Below are 16,086 nucleotides of genomic sequence, written 5' to 3' on the forward strand. Positions count from 1 at the left end.
TGGCACTTGGCAAAGACTTTCTCTTTGTCGTGTGCTTGCCGAACTAGCACTCGGCAAAGAGATCATCAGCGGGCCCCTTTGTCAGTTCCTTTGCTAAGTGTGCTAGGAGACACTCGGCAAAACTTGCTTCTTTGCTGAGAGGGAGGGCCACAACACTCGGCAGAGAGGCTTTACCGATGCCCAGGTGTGCCTCCTGTGTCGAGTGCTATGACCTTGACACTCGGCAAAATACCTCTTTGCCGAGTGTTACACCCGACAAAGTGACTAGGATACCACTTTTTTATTTGTTTTTGCTATTCCATCCAAACAAAACATACATAATAGAGACCACATATTTCACAAAAAACACAAATCTCACAAGTTTGTAGGTGACATTGGACGTCGTCTTGCTCTTGTGAGCCATAGCATAAGCCAAGAAGATAGAGCATGGCTGACCACTATGTGACGCGCAACTATTACAAGAAAACCAATGAGATAGTTAGAAATAATATCCAAACCAGTGTTATATACCTAAATAAAAAAGAGGGCGTACCCATGCTTCTGTATATTTGCTGAGGCTGCGGCTGCCTTGGTGGTGGGAGGGACCTTACTTCATCAAAAGCCTTCCCGGCTAGCGTTGTGCGTCTCGTCACACTCAGACGAGCACCACCTATCCACCATCTGCTCCGAGCACTGAGGATGTGCGGCACACCAATAAGGAATCATCTACAAAATAAAATAAGTACACTGCATATCAGAAGATAAAATTAAGGAAATTTTGTCACGGATATTAAAGTGATGTATTAACTTGCAAGTACTAGTCTCTAGTCAACGACATGGTTCGGGCCTCCTACTTGGTCACCTTCTCCCTAAGGACGGAGCCGTGGTAGCTGACGATGGCCTACATTTGCACCTCGTAGTGTGTGTCCATGACGAGCTTCTTACAACTCGTGGTGGCCACCACATCCACCCTGGCCTCGTATCCAGCCTCTCATCTGAATAAATCATGCATACAAAGACGATGTATCCATACATTATTTCACGTATGCGCAACCAATGCGACATATTTTACAATATAGTGAGACTTACCCATAGCTCTTGCTTCACCCGCTCCGCCTTATTGTTAAATTTCCTGTCGTCCCGGTCTACTGCATCGGGGGCGACGACGTAGAACATCCTACATGGGCGATGCCCTCCATTTTGTTGTCCATGCAAATTTCAGGTACTCAGTCCTCGTGACCACTTGTTAGTAGTAAAAGTTTAGCTAGTTGGTAGAGAGCATGAGGCATCACACTCCACTTAGAATTGCACTCCGCCTTGATTTTCTTCATTGTCATGCATGATTGTGTCTCCCAGGTGCTCATTGCCCACTACCAGAACATAATACTTTGTTGAGTGCTGCAACCATAGTTGACTGGGAGACGACGGTCTAGACCTCTCACGAACTCATCGCGACATCCTTCATGCTCCTCATCTTGTGGTACCTGTCCTTGACCTGGGGGATGTGAGTACAACAAGGGTGAGCTCACATACGTTCATCGCTCAACAAGTTGTGGGGAATAATGTACATGAGCTCACTTACGATGGGGGCTCATGTGAAGTGTAAGGCTTACCAAAGAAGATGGTTAAAGTTGAGCGTTGCTTTTAAAGTTGGTCAAAGTTTTATTAGCATTTACTAAGTATAAGTAGATACCAACTCAATTTAATAGGAGATCACAATTAATAATAAAACCCACAATGCAATGCAAATGATAGATTAAGTTTAATTCCATAAGTTACTCATGTGAGGGTCTGAGCTGCTCATGATTGTAAACACGGCTGATATACCAGTTCACTCTATAGAGGTTGCACATCTTTTCCCACAAGATGTGTTTCCCGTTTAGCCAGGGTTAGCTAGACCCTTATACACTTCAAAGGTGAATGACTAGGGATCCACTGCGAGGCCTTTACAAAGTTCCACTAGAGGAGAGAACCCGCAACAGATTTCGGGCCGAAGGCGATGTAGGAATCACTCGTCTGAAAAGCTAAAAGACAGTCCGACCCAAGAACCTCCCTACACCTGCACAACTTCACCCCGCTTGCACCTTTTGAGAAAGGAATAACTCACACTAGCCTTCCTAATTATTTAGCCAAGGGCGTCCCATTACATCCTTGTGGTAGCACTGTTTTCTCGGGTGGTCGCTCCATGTTTCATTTAACATAATAATCTTAACATGAATAATAATTAAACCAGAAACATTAATGGAACATGATCATAATTTAATATAACATTAATTCCAAAACCAGGTAGAGCAATAGTGAGTCTACCCAATAGTTCACTTGTTTGCAAGGTGTGGGGTAAACAAAACTGGGGAAACCTATTGGGTCCCATCAAATTAACCTAAGCATGTCATAGTGATTTCTAGAGAACATTATTAGGTAAAGAAGAGTGATTAAGGGCACAACTTGCCTGTGACTTGAGATTCCAAGTACTTCACCAAGTTGGTCTTCGGGTTTCTCGTGACCTCGCCTCTACTCGTAGCAATACATACAATCAAGCAAATAATGGATATGGTAACATTACATCAAAGCATAAGGAAAAACTACATAAGAATACTCTACGCGTCGCTACTAGATCATAGGTTTGAGAATCACTAAAATCGGAGTTATGGTTAAAAAGATATAGTTTATGTAAGATCTATGTGGTTAAATATTAAACTATATTATAAATTAGTTATTATACATCATATGAGAAAATATACTATAAATAATTAACTCAACTTTAATCTAGATTATACCTTGATTAGAAATCATATTTTAGTCTAATTATCATCATGGACCAGTTAACTTTGCTTAGAAGGATTAATCTACTAATCATTGGCTAAACCATTATCTATTTATAAAAATATGCTTTATGGTACAAATTTTATTACGAGGCTAACATAACTTGAACGGGTTAAATTGGAGTTAAAACACAAAAGGTATGGCTTATCTAAGCTTTCGAGCTATTTTTACTATTAAAGCCAAGTTCCATGGGCTTAAATGCTAGTTCTTTCTATGGTAGAGGGACAATAGGTTGATTTTGTGAAATTTGAGGGACTCTTTAAAGAAAAGAGCCGGACGAAAGGGTATGGAGCAACTAGAGCCGCTAGATTGTATTCTCACGACTCAGATTAGTACTACCCATGAAATGAAGGGGGTGCGCAATACAGACCCTTGGATCCTAGATTTACGGTTCAGATGCTCCCACGCCACTGATCTAACCCGAGCCATCGGTTTCCAGATCAACGAACCAGATTTAAATACCAGAACCGGTACGCTATGTCCCATCGTGGCCACCCGAAACGTTATCCACGGTCCCGATATAATCCCCAAAGCGATACATCCTCCTTCTAATCTCCACCGTACATTGATCGATCGGGCGGCACACAGTTCCTCTCCTACCTCCCGATGGTACCCAGTGACCCGCGTCGAGGCCTGTGGCGATACTGTTGGGGGCCTTCGGCATACGAAGGTCCTCAAAAACAGGATTTAACAGTATTTCTGGAGTATAATGTGTGAACAGGTATCTTCGGACTAAAGTCGGAATCGCAGCAGATCAGAATAATACGAAGGTTGACATAGCGCCGAAGCTGTGAGCAGGAGAGCTTCGGCATGATAGCAGAAAAGGGAACCGACTTAAAGATGAAAAGGCTATTCAGACCTCGATAGATTACTATAGAATTATTATCAAATGTAAAGGGCATAAATGTAATTTTGTATAGGCTGTGTGCTGTGCCTATAAATAGGTGAACAGTACCCCCGTACTGTTCACGCTGATTTGGCATTCGCTTTTGCGTCACGCTTGTACTTTCATCCCCTTCAAGTTGAAGGTACATTTGTAATCCAACGTTATTTCTGTTTATACATGATAATATTATATAATTGTTTATGTTGTCCTTTATATTCCTTACGATTCATCCTTCGTCATCGTATAATGTATTTATGAAGGTACGCCCTTCATAACCTTCGTCCGAAGACCATTATATCCTAAGGGGAATAATGCTTCGAAGGACGAAGGATTTTACCGATTAACATTTTCTATGTTGCCTTGTTCTTGACTCATAGCATTTGAGAACAAGTCCCCAACATTGGCGCCCACCGCCGGTGAACTCACTTCCACTCTTTCAGTTTTTTGAACACCTTCAGCGATCATAAACCTTCGCTATGGCGCTGAAGAAAGCTTCAGCGACTGGGACTGCAGCTCTACAACCGCTGGACCACAATCAGGAGACAGTCTCCCTTCGGGAGGCCCGAAGCCAGAAAAGGAAGGCTGTCAGCCCGACACCACCAGAGGACGAGATAGATCAAGAAATCAGAGACATGGAGATGCTTCATCAACAGGTGCAGAGGAAGAAAGAAAAGATGGCCAGGCTAGCTGAACTGCAAAGGCAGATAGACGAAGCCTCTGAAGAAGTTCGTCATCTTGCTCAGGATGAGCAGCACCGAAGGCCTCAGCACCAAGACCTTCATCAGGAGGGTTTCCTCAACGAAGATGACTGGTATGATAATTTCCATCATGGGAATTTTGTTTTCGATGATGCTTCTCCTCTGTCCGCTGAGCTGCAGGCTACACCTTGGCCTCCGTCCTACAAGCCGCCTCAGCTTCCCGTATTCGATGGCCACTCAGACCCGAAGCAGTTTTTGATGAGCTACGAAGCAACAGTATCTTCGTACGGTGGCAATGCTGCAGTCATGGCCAAATCTTTTGTTATGGCTGTCAGGAGTGTTGCTCAAACCTGGTATTCCTCCCTTCGACCAGGAACGATTACTTCATGGCAGAAGCTGAAGGACTTGTTGTTAACTAGCTTTCAAGGGTTTCAGACGAAGCCGGTCACTGCTCAAGCTCTATTCCAGTGCACCCAGGATCACGAAGAATACCTTCAGGCGTACGTCCGGAGGTTCTTGCGTTTGAGGGCACAGGCACCAACGGTGCCCAATGAAATTGTCATTGAGGCCATGATCAAGGGGCTTCGGCCAGGACCGTCAGCTCAGTACTTCGCTAGGAAGCCTCCTCAAACTTTGGAGAAGCTGCTCCAGAAGATGGACGAGTACATTCGGGCCGATAATGATTTCCGCCAAAGAAGGGAGGAGGCTTTCAGGTTTTCTGAAATGACCAGGGGCTTCGGAGGAAGGTTCTATCCGAGGCATGTTAGATCAATTCATAACTCTACCCAAAATGATGATCGAGGGAGCCAACAGCAAAGGCCACAGTGTTCCTCACAGGCTTCGGGGCAACAGCAAGGCTCCTTCCGACCACCAGCCCCAAGAGGCAGAGGCGCCAGGGGCTTCGGCGGAAGATTCGGAGATCAACCAAGAAGAATCTTTTGCTTGTTTTGCGGTGAGAACAAAGGCCATACCACCAGGATGTGCCATGTTACCATCCAAAAGCAAAAGGAAATAGCCGAAGCCGCAGCACAACAAGCTCAGCCGAAGCAGGTCATGCATACTGCTTCGTATCATTCGCCTTACATCCCAGAATATGTGGGCAACCACCCTGCAGTTTCTGTTGCTTCGGCGAGTCAACCCCAAGCTTCCTGGCAACAGCCTCCGCCTCCACCTTCGCTGCAACAAGGCCAGCAGCCAGAAGGGAGCCAGTATGCTCCACACCAAAGGGACTTCAGAGAGCAGTCCGAAGCTCGTACAGTCAACAGCACTGTGCCAGAGTCAAAGCACATCTATTGACAAATATCCTACCTTAATAGCAGTCTTTCTTATTCAGTCTTATTTTCTGTGTAATAAAGAACATTGTTTAGATTTCATGTAAATAGTTTCGTTGTTTGCCACAAGGAAAATATATTTTCTTCACAGGCCTAAGTTGTTGAAGTTTAAAGATTTGTGATAACAAAGAGAACCTTCAAATCGTTGATAATTCTTCGAAGTAACAAAAAGTCGTTCTAAGGAACGCAGAGTAAGTTTGCCGAAGTCACAAAAAGCCGTTCCAAAGGGAGCGCAGTGTAAGTTTTCTGCTCCAAAGTCGTTCCAAAAGGAATGCAGAGCATACAGCGAAAAGTCAACGCTGATACCGCCTAAGTAAAAGGCGAAGCGCGAAAAGTCAACGCGAATACCGCTGAAAGTAAAAGGCGAAGAAGCTCCTAAGGGAGGCTTATAGCAAAAAGTCAATACTGATTCAAAAAGATTATGTGATTTATCGCAGGATGTGCCTGTATCTTCGGAATAAACATCATTTTGCATAACATAACATCATCGCATCATTTCGCATAACATAAGCATCATACATCATGCTGCATATAGCACAAAAGGGGGCCATAATATCAACCTTCGAAGAATGTTTCGAAAAAGGGGGGAAAATCATGCCAAGTTACAAAGAAATACACTATTGATCTTCGGAAGTGCAACTTTGCAAAATATTTTCACGAAGCTTGGATGTTATTCATCAGAATACTATGGATATTGTTGTGACAAATAGAAATTCTTCTTCACGAAGCATGAAAAGAAGGGAAGGTGTTTTTTCGTCAAAGACTCAAAAACGGTACGTAAGTAAAATTTCATGCATCGTAAAGAATTGAGCAGTAAAAACATGTATATTACATTCAGGGTTACAAAATGTTACACATATTACATTTCAGAAGTTTTTACAATAATGCTTAATCTTCTCTCAAAACTACTTCTGCAGCTTCGTTCAGAAGTCGATCGACAACTTGATCCATGATATCTTCAGCCATCTTTTTAATTTCATCGTCATCTTTAGGCTGAGGGCCCGAAGACGCTTCAGTAGGATCTGAGGGAGGACAGGATACGACTACATTGCTATTACAGATTGGGAGCGAAGTTTAAAATCAAAAGTTACAACACAATAAAAACCATTAGTTAATACCTATCTGTCCTTCGGACCCTGCGCTTTTCTCAGCAGCTTCTGCTATTTTTCTAGCTTCGTGGATCCCTTTTTCGCTTCTTTGGATAATTTTTCGTGCCATTTCTCGGCCACCGTTGTCCCAGATATCGGTGAAAAATTTTCCACCAACCATGCTAGCTTCGGCTGAAGGATCCTTCGTATCTTTGGAGAGCAGGGTGGCTTCGGATTGCGCCAAAATCTTTACATGCTCACATCCCTTTTTCTCCAGAATGGTGGCAATTCCCCTGGCACCCGAAAAAGCACATATATCTCCGCGGTTGTTTAAAATTTCTTCGAAGGCCTCAGCTTCGTGGCTAATCCATTCAATGGGGCCTTCGGGGTTGCCTCTCGTAAAGTTTTCTTCACTTGAAAATGCGCCAACACTGGCGAAGCTAGTTTTCAACTTCTTAACACAATCCATAGATTTGTTATAACATCTCTTCTTGGATGAGCAAAGCTCTTCAACAGTTCCCTCTAAATGATTTGCCCATTGGTCGCTTATTTCTCGTCTCGTTTCTTCAAGCATACGTTCCTCTTTGGCTCTGGCCAATTGTCTTCGAAGATCCTCGATTTCAAGTTTCTGAGCTTCAGCTTGACTTTTGAAAGTAGCTTCGTCTTCTTTTATCTTATTTATCAATGAGTGTAATATTTTATCTTTTTCGAAACCTTCGTTCCTCAGCTCGATTACTTCGGAACGAAGGTTGCTCAGGGCTATAGCGCATCCTTTGTCCTCGGCATCTTTTTGGGCCCTGAGGGCATTGCTAAGTATAAGGCCCTGTAGAGACAAATGTGTGTGCGTCAGCACATTTAAGCAAACAGAAAATTTTGATTTCAACAAAAATACGAAGGTCTCAAATTTTGTACCTTTAAACTATTGTACGCCAAGCTGTCGGCCAACTCGTCTTTCGACAGCACCGAGAGTCCGTCTTCTAGAGTTGGGAATCCGAAGCTCTTGCTCATCTCCCGACAGACAGAAATCTCCTTGCTGTCCGGGAGACAGTACAAGAAGTCTTCTTCTCCACTGCCGTTGAATATCAACGCCCCCTTTTGATATTTTAGTTTCTGGGCATAAAACTGGGCTTCTTGTTTTTCTTTTTCAGACAACTTTTTTCCCGAAGCATGTCGAACAATATATTCAGGGACCACAAGGGATGCTTCGGGGGCAACAGCACTGATTTCTTCAACAGGAATTGGCTCTGACATTTTTTCTTCTTTCGTGGGCTTTGAAGGCCTAGTTTCGGTCTCAGCCTGTTGCCTTGGAGCTTCGGCATCGAAGACTTTAGTTTCTGTTACGGATGTTTCAGTAGTTTTCTTCGGAGTTGTGTTCGAAGACTCAATTGTCTCCAGAACATCTAGCACAGTGACCATTCTTTTCCTTTTTGGGGTCACTGCTGGGCCCTTTTGGTTTTTTATTGATTCAATATTTGCTGCAGGACTCAAAACTTTTGATGTTTTTGATCCCTCAGTTTCTTCTTTCACTTCTTCCATTTTTTCTGTGGACGGCGCTTCGGCCTTCTCTTTCGTTTCTGGTAACAAAATCTTCGGTTCTTCCAATTCTATCCTCGTTGGCGCTTCGGCCGTTTCTGCGACTTCTGGCAGCAAGGTTGGCTCGGTTGGTTTTTCAGCTTCGATGGCCGAAGAGGTTTCCCCGGTAAACTCAGGCACCGAAGCTGGTTCAATATAGCGCGGCCGATGTGTGAGGACCTTTATCCTCTTTCTTTTCGGTTCTGGCTCGCTAGGAGCAGTTGCAGCTTCTTCTTTCGCAAAGGTTGTGTTTTTTCTTTTTTGCCCTCGAATGGGATAACGATAGTCAGGGTAGACGAACCCGATTGCATCAAACACCCGATTCAGCCTCTTCTTTTTTCGGCCTCCGAGGGCTGCTGACAGTGCAGTATCTTCGGCCTTCGAATAAGCCCCAAGCAGTTCATCGCTTAAATTTTCAATGCTTTTTAACCAGTCATCATCTGGCTCAACGAATTTATCTCCAAACTTAAAAGTGTACTTCAACCTGATGAGTCCACTTTCGTCGGCCTCTTTTATGGTTTCTTGCGGCATTTCCCATTTCTCCGCAAGCGGCCATACCCTGAAGGCAATATGCTCTTGTACTAAATCTCTTGTTCCAATAAAAGAACAGATAACGCCGAAGGCTCTCTGGCATTCTTCGGCAGCTTCATTCATTTCAACCTTCGGCCTCCGAAGGCCGAAGCTTTGCCAAATGGGGCGCATAATTATACCTTTGATATCTTCTCGTACTGACAGGTCATTCCTCACATAAAACCATTCTGTCATCCAGTCGCCGGGCCATCTCTTCCGAAAGGTTGGCACGGGACAGCTTGACCCGGACCGAGAAACGAAACTGTAGCAGCCAAAATTATTGTGATACTGTTCCTTACCCCAAGGTTTTGTCTCGTATGATAATTCGTGTATATTGCAGAAACTTTTTGCATCAGGCTTCAGACCTTGGCTTCTCACGGCCCACACAAAGATATTCAGTCTTATGATCGCCTCGGGGGTAAGTTGGTGAAGATAGACTTCGAATATTTTCAGCACCTGCACGACAAACTCGCTCAGGGGAAATCGTAGTCCAGCTTTTAAAAAGCTTCGGTACACTACGAATTCATTCTCTTCAGGGTGTGGACAAGTCCTTTCCCCTTCGTCGGCCCTCACAATGGACAGATCCCGGAAATACCTTCCCCTCATGTTGACAAGATGATTTTCTTTGATAGTTGATTTGCCGAAAACCGCATGGCTTGGTCGCCAAGGGCGATCTTCGGAGTCTTCACCACCACTGTCCACATCATAACTGTCGTTGTCACCAGTGTCTTCAGACAAACCTTCCAGAATCTCCTTAGTGATTTTTTCTGTATTGGTCTTCGACATCGCTATAAGAAATCCCAAGTTCTTCTCTTCGTCGAGACTCAGCTTCATCTCAGCAGTAGCCTTCTTATCTTCAGACATCTTCGGAAACACTAAAAAACTGTTTTCAAATCCGAAGCTTCAAAACTAAAAGCTCAGTAAATCTCAGTGCACAAAAGCTAAAAATCGAGTGAGCAGGAGCAGATGGCAAGAGAGCGTGCCAAATGAGTTTGCGGTATGACCGTATTTATACGCCCAGTGCGTTGGAAATTGAAAGGCCCCGCTTGTCAGTGAATGTTGCTATTCTAGCAAAGGGAAGGTGTTTTTTCGGACCTTCGGCGTAAAGCCTTCGTCCATGTCGCAATCTAAATTTATTATTTTAAACAAATTAATATTGCGAGGGGCTACTGTTGGGGGCCTTCGGCATACGAAGGTCCTCAAAAACAGGATTTAACAGTATTTCTGGAGTATAATGTGTGAACAGGTATCTTCGGACTAAAGTCGGAATCGCAGCAGATCAGAATAATACGAAGGTTGACATAGCGCCGAAGCTGTGAGCAGGAGAGCTTCGGCATGATAGCAGAAAAGGGAACCGACTTAAAGATGAAAAGGCTATTCAGACCTCGATAGATTACTATAGAATTATTATCAAATGTAAAGGGCATAAATGTAATTTTGTATAGGCTGTGTGCTGTGCCTATAAATAGGTGAACAGTACCCCCGTACTGTTCACGCTGATTTGGCATTCGCTTTTGCGTCACGCTTGTACTTTCATCCCCTTCAAGTTGAAGGTACATTTGTAATCCAACGTTATTTCTGTTTATACATGATAATATTATATAATTGTTTATGTTGTCCTTTATATTCCTTACGATTCATCCTTCGTCATCGTATAATGTATTTATGAAGGTACGCCCTTCATAACCTTCGTCCGAAGACCATTATATCCTAAGGGGAATAATGCTTCGAAGGACGAAGGATTTTACCGATTAACATTTTCTATGTTGCCTTGTTCTTGACTCATAGCATTTGAGAACAAGTCCCCAACAGATACCATACCGGCAACCACCATAGATCCACTCGCGAGCGACATTTTCCAATTCGAGGTGTGCAACGACATGTGGAGGTGAATTAGAACCGAGGTGGAGGGCTCTTACCTCGAGTCATGCGCGCAGAAACTCTGCCCCCAACATAGGGTGCGTCGGCGGCGAAGAAGATGCCCCGACGACCAATTCCACTTGCATCAGCCAATTCCCTTGACAGCAGGAGGCAGCAGAGGCTTTCTCACGTCCTTGCTATGTTCCTGGCCTCTCCCTGGTAACCACTACAGTCGGTTCGTCGAGATAGATGAAGATCGCCGGAGGCGGCCATGATCGCATCTTCGCGGCATGGATCGACGCTCTCTCTGGTCAATAGCTTGATGATGGGGACTCCCTTGGTAACCTTATGGTTGAAAGGGAAATGTGCCTTTGGGCCATCTCTAAGTATTTTGGTGATTTAGTGTCCAACACAAGTGCCTAAGTGATAAATGGTGGACAAGGAGCAAATCAATACAAAGGTATGATTCTAGACTTAGTACATTGGTTTTTGTGTACTAACATGTTTGTCTAAGTGTTAGAATCAGAGAAAATGCAATTGAAAAGGAGTGGCTCGAAGCAGGCAAGAGTCTGCTCAGTCTGGGTGCACCGGACAGTCCAGTGGTGCACCGGAAAGTGTTCGGTGCGCCAGACTGGCATCCGTCAACTAGCTGCTCTCGGGACTTCGTCGGCGGCGTACGGCTAAAATTCACTGGACTGTCCGGTGGTGCACCGGACTGTCCGGTGAGTCAACAGTCGGCCGGGCCAACGGTCGGCCGCGGAATCCGCGCGCGACACGTGGCAAGTGCCAACGGTCGGAAGGGGCACCGGACTGTCCGGTGTGCACCGGACAGTGTCCGATGCGCCAACGGCTCCAAGACTGCAACAGTTGGCTTCACCAAATAAGGAAAGAGATCCGCACCGGACAGTGTCGGGTGGTGCACCGGACTGTCCGGTGCGCCAGGCGATAGAAGGCAAGAATTGCCTTCCTGGAATGCACTCAACGACTCCTAGCTGCCTTGAGGCTATAAAAGGGACCCCTAGGCGCATGGAGGAAGACACCAAAGCATTCTCTAAGCATTCCTAAGCACCAAGACTTCGATTCCACGCATTTGATTCTTTGTGATAGCAACTAGAGCTTCATTTGAGTTGAGAACTCGCCGGGTTGTGTTGTGAGCTCTTGTTGTGACTTGTGTGCGTGTTGGTACTCTGATTTCGTGTCTTGTGTGCGTTGCTCATCCCTTCCTTACTCCGTGCTTCTTTGTGAACATCAAAGTGTTAGGGCGAGAGGCTCCAAGTTGTGGAGATTCCTCGCAAACGGGACATAGTAAAGTGAAAGCAAAACACCGTGGTATTCAAGTGGGTCTTTGGACCGCTTGAAAGGGGTTGATTGCAACCCTCGTCCGTTGGGACGCCACAACGTGGAGTAGGCAAGTGTTGGACTTGGCCGAACCACGGGATAAACCACTGTGCCATCTCTGTGTTGATCTCTTTGTGGTTATCGTGTTGTGCAAGTTCTCCTCTCTAGCCACTTGGCTTAATTGTGCTAACTCCTAATCAAGTTTTGTGAATTGAGTTTCAAGTGTTTTACAGGATCACCTATTCACCCCTCTCTAGGTGCTCTCAATTGGTATCAGAGCCGTTCTCTTCAAGAAAGGGACTAATCGCCCGAAGAGATGGATCCTAAGGGCAAGGGGATTGTGATCAATGATAAGGAGAAGGAGTCCTTCGTCAATGAGCCTAAAGATGACAAGCCCACCGACTCGGGCTCGGGCCACAAACGAAAAGATGGGAAGAAGAAGATGAGGCGCATCAAGGAGATCGTCTACTACGACGACAGCAACGAGTCCTCTTCTTCCCAAAAGGACGACGACAACGACTACGAGAAAAAGAAGACGGTTAACTCAAACTTCTATTTCGATTATTCTCGTATTCTGCATAGCTCAAATGCACATTTGCTTTCCATTCCTCTTGGCAAACCTCCTCACTTTGATGGAGAGGACTACGGATTTTGGAGTCACAAAATGCGTAGTCACTTGTTCTCTTTCCATCCAAGCATATGGGAGATAGTCGAGAATGGAATGAAATTTGATAGTACTGATAGTCCCATGTTCATTAATGAGCAAATTCACAAAAATGCACAAGCTACTACTGTTCTTCTAGCTTCTTTGTACAGGGACGAATACCATAAGGTGAGCGGCTTGGATAACGCCAAGCAGATCTGGGATACCCTCAAGATCTCACATGAAGGGAACGACGTCACCATGCTCACCAAGATGGAATTGGTGGAAGGCGAACTCGGGAGATTCGCGATGATAAGAGGGGAGGAGCCAACCCAGACGTACAACAGGCTCAAGATCCTTGTCAACAAGATAAGGAGCTATGGAAGCACGCGATGGACGGACCATGACGTTGTCCGCCTAATGCTAAGGTCGTTTACCGTACTTGATCCACATCTGGTAAACAATATTCGTGAAAATCCTAGGTACACCAAGATGTCGCCCGAAGAAATCCTTGGGAAATTTGTAAGCGGGCGGATGATGATCAAGGAGGCGAGATACATGGATGATGCATTGAATGGCCCCATCCACGAGCCTCAAACCGTTGCTCTCAAAGCAACAAGGAGCAAGGAAGCACTACCTAGCAAGGTGGCGCAAGTTGAGGCGGTCGGGCTTAATGAGGAAGAAATGGCCCTTATCATCAAGCGGTTTAAAACGGCGCTAAAGGGTCGCAAGGAGCACCCCAACAAGAACAAGACAAAGGGGAAGCGCTCCTGCTTCAGATGTGGTAAGATTGGTCATTTTATCGCTAATTGTCCCGATAATGATAGTGACCAGGAAAAGAAGAGTGGAAAGTGGGAAAAGAAGAAGAACTACAAAAAGGCAAAGGGCGAGGCACATCTTGGAAAGGAGTGGGATTCGGATTGCTCCTCGTCTGACTCCGACAACGAAGGACTTGCCGCTACCGCCTTCAACAAGTCATCCCTCTTCCCCAACGAGCATCACACTTGCCTCATGGCAAGGGAAAAGAAGGTAAGCACTCGTAATACTAGTACTTATGCTTCTTCAAGTGAGGATGAGTCTAGTGATGATGATGAAATAGATTATTCTTGTTTATTCAAGGGCCTAGATAGAACCAAGGTTGATAAAATTAATGAATTAATTGATGCCTTGAATGATAAGAATTGGTTATTAGAAAAGCAAGAGGATCTTTTGTATGGAGAACATGATAAGTTTGTAGAGGCACAAAAATCCCTTGCTTTAGAAATTAAAAGGAATGAAATGCTTTCTTGTGAATTGTCTACATGCCATGACTCTATTTCTAGCTTAAAGAGCATAAATGATGATTTGAATGCTAAGTTAGAAATAGCCAATAAATCAACATCTTGTGTAGAACATGTTACAATTTGCAATAGGTGTAAAGATCTTGATGTTGATGCTTGTAGTAAACATCTAGTTTGCATTTCTAAATTAAATGATGAAGTGGCTAGTCTTAATGCCCAACTTAAGACTAGCAAGAGTGAATCTGACAAGCTAAAATTTGCAAGGGATGCCTACACGATTGGTAGACACCCCTCAATGAAGGATGGTCTTGGCTTCAAGAGAGAAGTCAAGAGCTTAACAAGCCATAAGGTTTCAATCTCCGCCAAGGAGAAAGGGAAGGCCCCTATGGCTAGTAATACTAAAAAGAACCATGCTTTCATGTACCATGGTAGGAGACATTCTAGAAATGCTTATAGGAGTTGTAATGCTTATGATTCAAATGCAATGTTTGCTTCAAGTTCTTCCTATATGCATGATAGAGGTATGTCTAGGAGAAATGTTGCTCATGTTCCTAGGAAGACTAATGAACCATCTAAAATTTATTATGCTTGCAATACTTCCTTTGCAATTTGTAGAAAGGATAGAAAGGTGATTGCTAGGAAATTAGGGGCAAAATGCAAGGGAGATAAAACTTGCATTTGGGTCCCTAAGGATATTGTCACTAACCTTGTAGGACCCAACAAGAGTTGGGTACCTAAGACCCAAGCCTAAATTTGTCTTGCAGGTTTATGCATCCGGGGGATCAAGCTGGATTATCGACAGCGGATGCACAAACCACATGACGGGGGAGAAGAAGATGTTCACCTCCTACGTCAAGAATAAAGATTCCCAAGATTCAATCATATTCGGTGACGGGAATCAAGGCAAGGTTAAAGGCTTAGGCAAGATTGCAATCTCAAATGAGCACTCTATTTCTAATGTATTCTTAGTTGAGTCGCTTGGATATAATTTGTTATCCGTAAGTCAATTATGTAATATGGGATATGTTGGGGACTTGCTCTCAAATGCTAAGAGTTAAGAACAAGGCAACATAAAAAGTGTTAAATATAAAAGTCCTTCGTCCTTAAAGACATTATGTCCCTTTGGATATAATGAATTCCGGACGAAGGTTACGAAGGAAAAGACCTTCGTAAGTTTGATAGATGATGAAGAAGAACACATATATGAAATATGAATAATAATACAGATATTATCATCAACTTATTTTTATTATCAAATTCATAACAACAAATTATAAATGTACCTTCGGATTGATGAAAAGTAAAGGTACAAGCGTGATGCAAAAAGCGAATGCCAAGTCAGCGTGAACAGTACGGGAGTACTGTTCATCTATTTATAGGCACGGGACGCAGCCCGTGTAAAATTACATTAATGCCCTTAACATTTATAAATAATTCTATAGTATTTCTTCGAGGTCTAATTTGGCTTTTCATCTTTAAGTCGGTTCCCCTTTTCTGCTGTCATGCCGAAGCTTTTCTGCACATAGCTTCGTGATCGTCCTATCCTTCGTCATGATCGCCTTCCGTCTCAGTCAAGCTTCATCTTGACCATGCTCTTGTATACCCGTAACCTGATTCCGAAGATACCTGCTCGCATATTTCACTTGGAAAATATTGTCAAATCATGTTTTTGAGGACCTTCGGAAGTCAAAGGCCCCCAACAGTAGCCCCTCGCAATATTAATTTGCTGGAATGATAAATTCATATTGCGACATGGACGAAGGCTTTAAGCCAAAGGTCCGAAAAAACACCTTCTCTTTGCTAGAATAGCAACAGTCTTTGACAAGCGGGACCCTCCAGTTTTCAACGCACTAGGTGTATAAATAAGAGCTCACCACAAGTTTATTTGGCACGCTCTCTTGCCATCTGCTTTTACTCACTCAACTTTTAGCCTGCGCGCAACAACACTTGCTTGGCTTTTTAGATTTTTAAGCTTCGGTTTCGAGAGCACTTTCTCAGCGTTTGCAAAGATGTCTGAA

The sequence above is a fragment of the Zea mays genome, chromosome 5, assembly GCF_902167145.1.
Source record: "Zea mays cultivar B73 chromosome 5, Zm-B73-REFERENCE-NAM-5.0, whole genome shotgun sequence".
In the NCBI taxonomy this organism is placed as follows: Eukaryota; Viridiplantae; Streptophyta; class Magnoliopsida; order Poales; family Poaceae; genus Zea; species Zea mays.